Source organism: Anguilla anguilla, chromosome 15 (genome assembly GCF_013347855.1).
Source record: "Anguilla anguilla isolate fAngAng1 chromosome 15, fAngAng1.pri, whole genome shotgun sequence".
Lineage (NCBI taxonomy): Eukaryota > Metazoa > Chordata > Actinopteri > Anguilliformes > Anguillidae > Anguilla > Anguilla anguilla.
In genome coordinates, this window is record NC_049215.1 from 4,783,752 (window position 1) to 4,792,079 (window position 8,328).

General features: G+C 43.0%; 1 long non-coding RNA gene across 2 annotated transcripts; it reads right to left on the reverse strand.

Annotated features, from left to right (window-relative positions):
* Positions 1-1,755: 1,755 nt before the first annotated feature.
* Positions 1,756-6,159, reverse strand: LOC118213908. Of its 2 annotated transcripts, none has more exons than XR_004762548.1 (4): positions 6,045-6,159; positions 4,614-4,656; positions 3,653-3,981; positions 1,756-2,349 (listed from the first exon to the last, which is right to left on the reverse strand). It is a non-coding gene; the product is annotated as an uncharacterized LOC118213908 (long non-coding RNA). The 2 variants fall into 2 exon arrangements; XR_004762547.1 differs by having other exon boundaries at positions 1,756-2,404.
* Between the last annotated feature and the right edge of the window lie 2,169 nt (positions 6,160-8,328).

Here is an 8,328-nt window from a genome sequence, read left to right on the forward strand (position 1 = left end):
ATTACCCCAGCACTGAGCGCCTGTCTGTTCCATTACCCCAGCACTGAGCACCTGTCTGTTCCATTACCCCAGCACTGAGCGCCTGTCTGTTCCATTACCCCAGCACTTTGCGCCTGTCTGTTCCATTACCCCAGCACTGAGCGCCTGTCTGTTCCATTACCCCAGCACTGAGCGCCTGTCTGTTCCATTACCCCAGCACTGAGCGCCTGTCTGTTCCATTACCCCAGCACTGAGCGCCTGTCTGTTCCATTACCCCAGCACTGAGCGCCTGTCTGTTCCATTACCCCAGCACTGAGCGCCTGTCTGTTCCACTACCCCAGCACTGAGCGCCTGTCTGTTCCATTACCCCAGCACTGAGCGCCTGTCTGTTCCACTACCCCAGCACTGAGCGCCTGTCTGTTCCATTACCCCAGCACTGAGCGCCTGTCTGTTCCATTACCCCAGCACTGAGCCCCTGTCTGTTCCATTACCCCAGCACTGAGCGCCTGTCTGTTCCACTACCCCAGCACTTTGCGCCTGTCTGTTCCATTACCCCAGCACTGAGCGCCTGTCTGTTCCATTACCCCAGCACTGAGCGCCTGTCTGTTCTATTACCCCAGCACTGAGCGCCTGTCTGTTCCATTACCCCAGCACTGAGCGCCTGTCTGTTCCATTACCCCAGCACTGAGCGCCTGTCTGTTCCATTACCCCAGCACTGAGCGCCTGTCTGTTCCATTACCCCAGCACTGAGCGCCTGTCTGTTCCATTACCCCAGCACTGAGCGCCTGTCTGTTCCATTACCCCAGCACTGAGCCCCTGTTTGTTTCATTACCCCAGCACTGAGCGCCTGTCTGTTCCATTACCCCAGCACTGAGCCGCTGTCTGTTCCATTACCCCAGCACTGAGCCCCTGTTGCAGAGCTGCAGTGTCCTGATTGGCTCTGATGAGCGCTGCAGTGTCCTGACTGGCTCTGGTAACCGCGGGAGTGTTCTGATTGGCTCTGGTTAGCGCTGGAATGTCCTGATTGGCTCTGATTAGTGCTGACTGGCTAGCCAACGAGCGAGAGATGCTCCTGGAGTATTCAACATCCTCCCCTCTCATCTGCCCTCCTCCAAATAGGCAGAAAGTGCCCTTTAGGAGCACCAACTGAGCTCTCCTGGACCCATTACTGCTGGTCCATACCTGCCCAGCATTGGACTCTCTGCATGCAGGTGCTTTATAACCATATGAAGCGCTTCACCCAGCACCGAAGCATATTGTGATGAATGTTCTAACTGCAGGCCAGGCCAGTCCTGAGGTGGCATGCACACGGTCAATACCGTTTGCCTAAGATACCTTTGCGTCCATTCTGCCAAGCACTGTTTAGAGAAGGCCAAGGGGAGCCACTGGGGACGTGACCTAAACAAAACATTCTCTATTTTGGCTACTGACAGAGAACAGCTTCTTTGAACGTAAGAATGTGCTCCCGGTGACTCGTTGGCAGAATCGTAATAAATCGTCACTGGCAGAGCAGAAACAATAACAGACACAGGGCTCATTTTCCGTTTAATTTATAAGTACGTTTATTAGAACGTAACAAATGTCTCGTTATGTCCTGAATCATAGGGCTTTCACACATGTGAAATAGAAGGCAATTTCCACTACTGCAAATGAATACATTTTCATAGATATTGCGTGTGCACGCATACGCATGTGTGTGTGTGTGTGTGTGTGTGTGTGAGTGTGTGTGTGTGTGTTTGCGTGCGTGCAATACACCCATGACAGTACACACACAGGTACATACAGTAGGTGTTTATTCTAGAACGCAGGCATCACCTATTCCTTTTTACTGTCTAATGTTCTTATCACATGCGTCAGATCATTCGCACATTGATCAAATTCTTCTCTTTCGTATTTTTATATTTACCCCATGCAATAAAAAACAAAAAAATAAAAAAAGGCATGGTTTCCAACACCCCCTCAGACCATGAATCAACAATAAGTAAATGTCATCTTTAATGACAGTGAAATATGGTGATTTTTATGAGGGCTGTATTTCCCCGGCTCTCTGTGATGGTAATAGGAGACATTATTCCGCGCTATAAAGCGGTCGTAAATCCAGAGCCGCGTGCGCGTCCTTTGTTTTTCTCGAGTCTCGAGTCTCCATCTGCAGCTCCGAGCGTCCTCGCTTCAGAACGTAAACCTCGACGCGGCGTCCGGCTCCCTCCATTCCCAGCCTGCCATTCATGTGACTTCACATCAGGTGGTCGGATTCCAGAATGTCAAGAGAATGCAGAATTCTCCTCATCTTTCTCCCCTGTTGGGTCTCGGTACAGAAGTAATATCATGTTCGCCTTCTCGCGGGATGGTGGTGGTTTCAAATGGATCCACCTTGTAATTCAAACGTAAGCTGATAGTACTGTTTTCCGTATGATATGTGGAAATACTGCAACGAGAAAGATTTTATTCATAATATACAACCAAAGTGCACTGTGCAATCTGTAACTGATGGCACAACATATCCAGTAGGTGGCAGTGTAGTGCAGGGAACTGCACATTTGGATCACAGAACTGATTTAAATTCAAAATAGTAATGTTATATTTCCATGACACTCATCAGAGTTACAGCAGTTAAAGAATAATGAATATTGCATATTTTGCAACTTTTCTTTCTCATGATGTTCTATGGAGATTTATAAAAGAATATAATGATTTTTTTTAATTTAATTAACCTTTTATTTCATTTTTTCCCATTTCAGTGGCTGGGGTCTGGCTTGGGGCCATGGAAACTGACCCTGGATCAGTTTGTGATGGCAGCGGATCCTCACATGAGCACTGCCTCTTCCTTCTACTGCAAAATGGCAGCTATTTGTAGTTTTTATGAACACTTAGTGTGCATAATGCCCACAGAGCTGTACAAGAACTAGAAAGGAAATGGGAGTCACGTGATTCAGTTTTTCTCCAATTCAATTTGGCACTTCTGCAAGTGGCGCCTCTACAAGATGGCCACCATGGCCTGGAAATGCCATAAGCCTTGAGTTCTGCCATTTATTTCCCACGTGGGTTGAACGATTCGTGAAATTCACTCACAGCACAATTTAGGCGGCAAGAGTTCATGCTACGGTAATCGATAGAAGCAGCCAATAACATTTAATTTCTTCCGGGACAATGAAATTTTCTAGGCTGAACAGAAAAGAGAGAACATGATCATCTGAAACATTGAAAGCACTGAAGTGATGAATGGAGTGCCAGATTGGAGAGACTGCATCTTTTTGTTCCATTTGATGATCATGACACTGTTGGCAAATTGCTGGTGGGTTTTTTACTTTTCAAAGAGGTCAAGCTAACCGCTCTGACTAAAGTGCCAAGTTTGTGATCAAGACTGATCTTTTTCAGCTCAATGATTAATTGGATCTCCAAGTGAGAAGGTCACTCTGCCAGAAACTTCAAACATTAATCAAATGAAACTGAATCTCCTACCTCACCTTGTGAATACCTTAATTATGCATTTACTTCACCCAGTCTTAGCACTACTGAAATCTGCTTCAGGAGGAAGCTTGCATTACATCTCAGCAAAACCAAGAAGGTTTTTTACTGAGTTGAACATTTAGCATGCACTGATTAGACTATTAGCTTGATAAAGGACATGGGATTTGATACTCTGAGAAACTGATGGGCTAAATTGTGTTCTCACCTTCACACTGGAGGTTGCCTGGTTACCCAGTGACTGCACAGCGCACAGGGGAGAGGAGGAGCCTCTTCAGGTGAGTGACAGTTGTGTGCTGTGTGGCTGCATGGTGTTTGGCTGTTGCTGGCCGTCTGGTCACTGCACGGCCAGAGGGGAAAACACTGCACCTCCTCCTTTTGCAACTCCTCACATACTTCCTCATGTACCTCCTTGTGTACCTCCTCCTGCTCCCTCTGCTCCTCCTGCAGCTGGAGCTAATTTTCCTTCTGGCGCGGGCTGTAGCCCCACATGCAGGCCAGCATACGCCCCCACAGGATGTCAGTCAGTTCCATTTCCTGTCAGCAAGTGTTAGAAAGGAGGGTTTATATGTAATCTCTATGGCATTTATGGTTTTGTTCATACAAATACAAAGTCATAGGCCTATGATAAACACTGACCCATACTCTACACAGTGACTTCTTTGTACCACCCTGGCATATATACTCCCAACCTGTCCTATGCAGTCCCACTGTTTCTTTATAGTCTCACTCCTTCCTGTATTGTCCCATGCATGAACATCTTCTTTCATACTAAAATGGCAATTGTGGTAAAATAAATGCAGGTTTCCTACTGCTTAAGGATCTGGGTCTCCTCTACATAAATGGTAATATATTCACTTCACACCAGTCCGATAGGATCAGCTCTAGTGGTACAATATCAGAATGAACACAGCACATTAAACAGGCTGAATCAAACAGCCTGAAGGCACTGGCTGAATCAAACAGGCTGAATCAAACAGGCGGAATCAAACAGGCTGAATCAAACCGGCTGAATCAAACAGGCTGAATCAAACAGGCTGAATCAAACAGGCGGAATCAAACCGGCTGAATCAAACAGGCGGAATCAAACAGGCTGAATCAAACCGGCTGAATCAAACAGGCGGAATCAAACAGGCTGAATCAGTGGCTGATTAATGGGAAGAACTCACCTTCCTCTAGTTCCAGCTCATAAACTCTGGGCTCAGCGCAGGCCTGCATTTCAAAATCAGAGCTGAATATTAATCTGCCTTTTTCAAGGTCGAAGCTATGTCTCCTGGCAGAGCCAGAACAAGATTAAACACTGTGTCCGTAAGAATTGTAGCTGCCAATTAAAATGTGTGCCGTTGTTCGGTCTCCTCTCACGGACACATACTAAGTAATATACTGATGGCATATTTCCTTTGTAATTGACTTTATGTATATAAATTAAACTGCGTAAAATACACCCCACCCCCATTTCCACAAAGAGCAGAAAAGGTGTGGACTCAAACCCAGTCACCAGTGCTTATGGGTTTGGGGAGATGGGTGGCATTCTGAATATTGCTGTGTAAAACTCAGCTATACTAACCACAGCTGATCATGACATGACTCCTGCTCATGGTACACAGAACTGTGCATGTGTTATATTCACAGTGCCTGCACACAGTATACCATTTCATATTCACGGCGACTCAGAACACCATTATCTTTTCAAATGTTTGCTTGATATTATGATTTCACACAGACAGATATTTCAGACCCACCTGTTCAGTATGCAGGCTACAGTATTTTTGTATTTTCATTGCAAATTGAATTAGTATATTCACAGAGAAACATTTCAAAGGAACTGAACACATTAAAACAACTTTATTATTATTATTATTATTATTATTATTATTATTATTATTCAGGCCATCTACAGTTATGCAATCAGATTAACTGATAAAAGACCTCAACTGTAATGGCCAATGCAATTATTACAGAGATTTCAAGAGGTTACTCAGCGACACTGAACCTAGGCTGCATTACCAATATTGGTGAACAGATCAAAGTTTTCACTTTTTGTTAAACTTTCAATTTACTTAAGAAAACGGCCTATAATTCTACTGCTCATATGCCTTTGACTTCTAAATCGTGAGATGAGCGAATTGGCTGATTTGCACCCACTGGACAGACTTCAACGATTTCGCAAAATTTTGCATGAACTTGCAAGTGCCGCAGAACCTGAAAATGTCCGTGAACGTTCGAAAACGCCCAAAGCGAAAATAATCCAAACTTTGCCATCCATAACAGCCTTCGTCATAGAATAATAAAGTGGATAATAAAGCTTTATGAGTTCAAGTCGTAATTTAGATACACTTTGATATCAACGTTTGAGCATACATTTCATTTGGTCACATCATTTGTATTCGTATTTCGTAAGTAGCATATGCAACGGGGAAAAAACACTCACAGTATCGCATTTCAATCTCGAATACTACATCGCGTATGCAATAAAATTATTACAAAATCAGTCACACGTTGCATAGCCTGTATTTTAAAAATGGGTTCTGTGAATAATAAAAAACAGATGTAAGCTTAACCGTTTAAACGCGATTAACTTAATGTACTTCGCTGTTTACCTGTTGACTTTGGCAACTCAATCTTCACTATGGTGAGTTCGAATCTCTGGTGAACTCCAGATATCCCATATAAGGGTATATTCCCTTGCAACAAACTCTGCCGTCCAGCGGGGAGCGCCCTGACTGTGAAGTGCTAAGGCTTGCCCTGTTTTAAGTCTTGGTGACGTGTAGGGAAAACTCCAGCCGCTAGACAGACCGACCCACTGACGACACAGCCGCCTATTGCGGACAGATAGTACGAAAAGCCAATGTGCTGTAGCTACTCCAACTGAAACCTCCCGTCCAGCGCGTGGCTATCAAATGTGTGTGTGTGTTTTTTTTTAACAAAGTATGCAACATCAAAATGGTGTGTTTACATATAGTATTTTGTCATTTGACACGATATTTTTTTCTAGTTATATTTTGTATGCATGCACCCGTACACTTATCCTATGTTTGTGATTGTTTGTACACAAGAAATGTATTTTTAACTGCAATGTAATCGTATTGTTTTTGGCTAATACCCTAGATCTGTATACCAAATATAGGTGCACGTCTATGTATTATTTATTTATAAATTGCAAATATAATGACGAGAAACACGCATAACTACTGATGTAAACTTTCATATCAAATAGGAGTAGAGCTCTTCTGATTTTCTTAGCTATGTCATTGGGAGTCCTTCCAGGAACACTTTTATTAAGTAGGATATTACATGCATCTGAGTGTTATTGTCTGCAAAAAGTTAAAATATTATTTTTTAACTGTTGGGTGAAGGTTTCCTTTATTAGGTGACCATGTATGCACTTCATGTGCCTTGAATATATTGCAAATAATTCACAGACTTATCCTGTTTAAAGCATAAACTGCTTGCTGGGTTTTTTAAATATATTATTTCAGTTTTAATGTTGTGACAGTTTTTGTGTGTGATGAATGATATTTTAGAAACTGACAGACGTTTCTGATGACCTGTCAGCTTTATGGCTTTAGACCATGGTGGTCCGTGGTCTAAAGCAAGAAAATACATTTAAACTAACTGTGAAGTAGCTTACGATTCCAGCAGAGTATGTGGAGGCCAAAAGGACCCGCCCAAAATCCAAAGCACCCCTACTCATCTGTGAAACATGGTAGCGGGGGTGTTATGGTTTTGGGATGTATGGCTGCTACAGGTATTGGCTCATTGGTCTTCATTGATGATATAACTGCTGGTAACAGCAACTAAATGAATTCTGATGTGTACAGAAGAATCCTGTCTCCTCAAGTTCTAGCAAATGCCTCCAGTCTCATTGGATGCTACTTCATCCTACATGCAAGACGATAATACCAAACATACAGGTAAAGCAACAAAGGAGTTTTTCAAAGCCAAAAAAAATGGGAAATTATTTACAGGCCAAGTCATTCATCCAGTTGGAATCCAATTGAACATGTGTTTCATATGCTGAATGAAAACTTAAGGGATCAAGCCCCCGAAGCAGGAGCAGGAGCTGAAGATGGTTGCAGTAGAGGCCTGGCAGAGCATCATCAGAGAAAAGGTCTGGTGATGTCTATGGGGCACAGACTTCAAGCAGTCATTGCATGCAAAGGATACGCAACAAAGTAATAAACATGACTACTTTCATTTACATAATATCAATATGTCCCAAACATTTCATTAGTTGAATTTACAGAGTTTAATGCATTATTATACACGTACACAGAATTTTGTAATTATGTACATTAGTCATCTTGATATTTAGTTGCTATTCAAATCAAGACTGGAGGTTTAAAAGTAAAATCATCTGACTGCTTAGGAGTTTTGTATGATTTCAATTACGATTAGCCATGTCTTTGACATCTCCAGTGTAGCCTCTGTAGTTCTGCTTGTAAACTCTTCTGTGGACAGTTGGCTACTCACCAAAACAACCACACCTGAATCCTGGACAGTGTTTCTGAAAAGTCAGTCGGGTGTTTCAGGGTTTTTCTTCATTATAATGAGAATTCTTCGGTCATAAACTGTAGAGGTCTTCCTTGGCACTACCAGGCCCTTTGCAATTACTGAGCTCACAAGCGCTCTCTTTCTTCCTAATGATGTTTCAGACAGAAATTGATTTTGGTAAGCCGAAGGTTTGGCCTATGTCCCTGACTGTTTTTTTTTCTTCTTATTTCTCAGCCTCATAATTGCTTCCTTGACTTTCATTGGCATAACTTTTGTCCTAATGTTGACAAACGCCAATAACAGACTCCAATGGAAATCAAAAGCCTAGAATCAAGGCTAGATACTGAAAGCTCTCTTAGACTTGTACTGAGGAAGCAACTGAACACACCT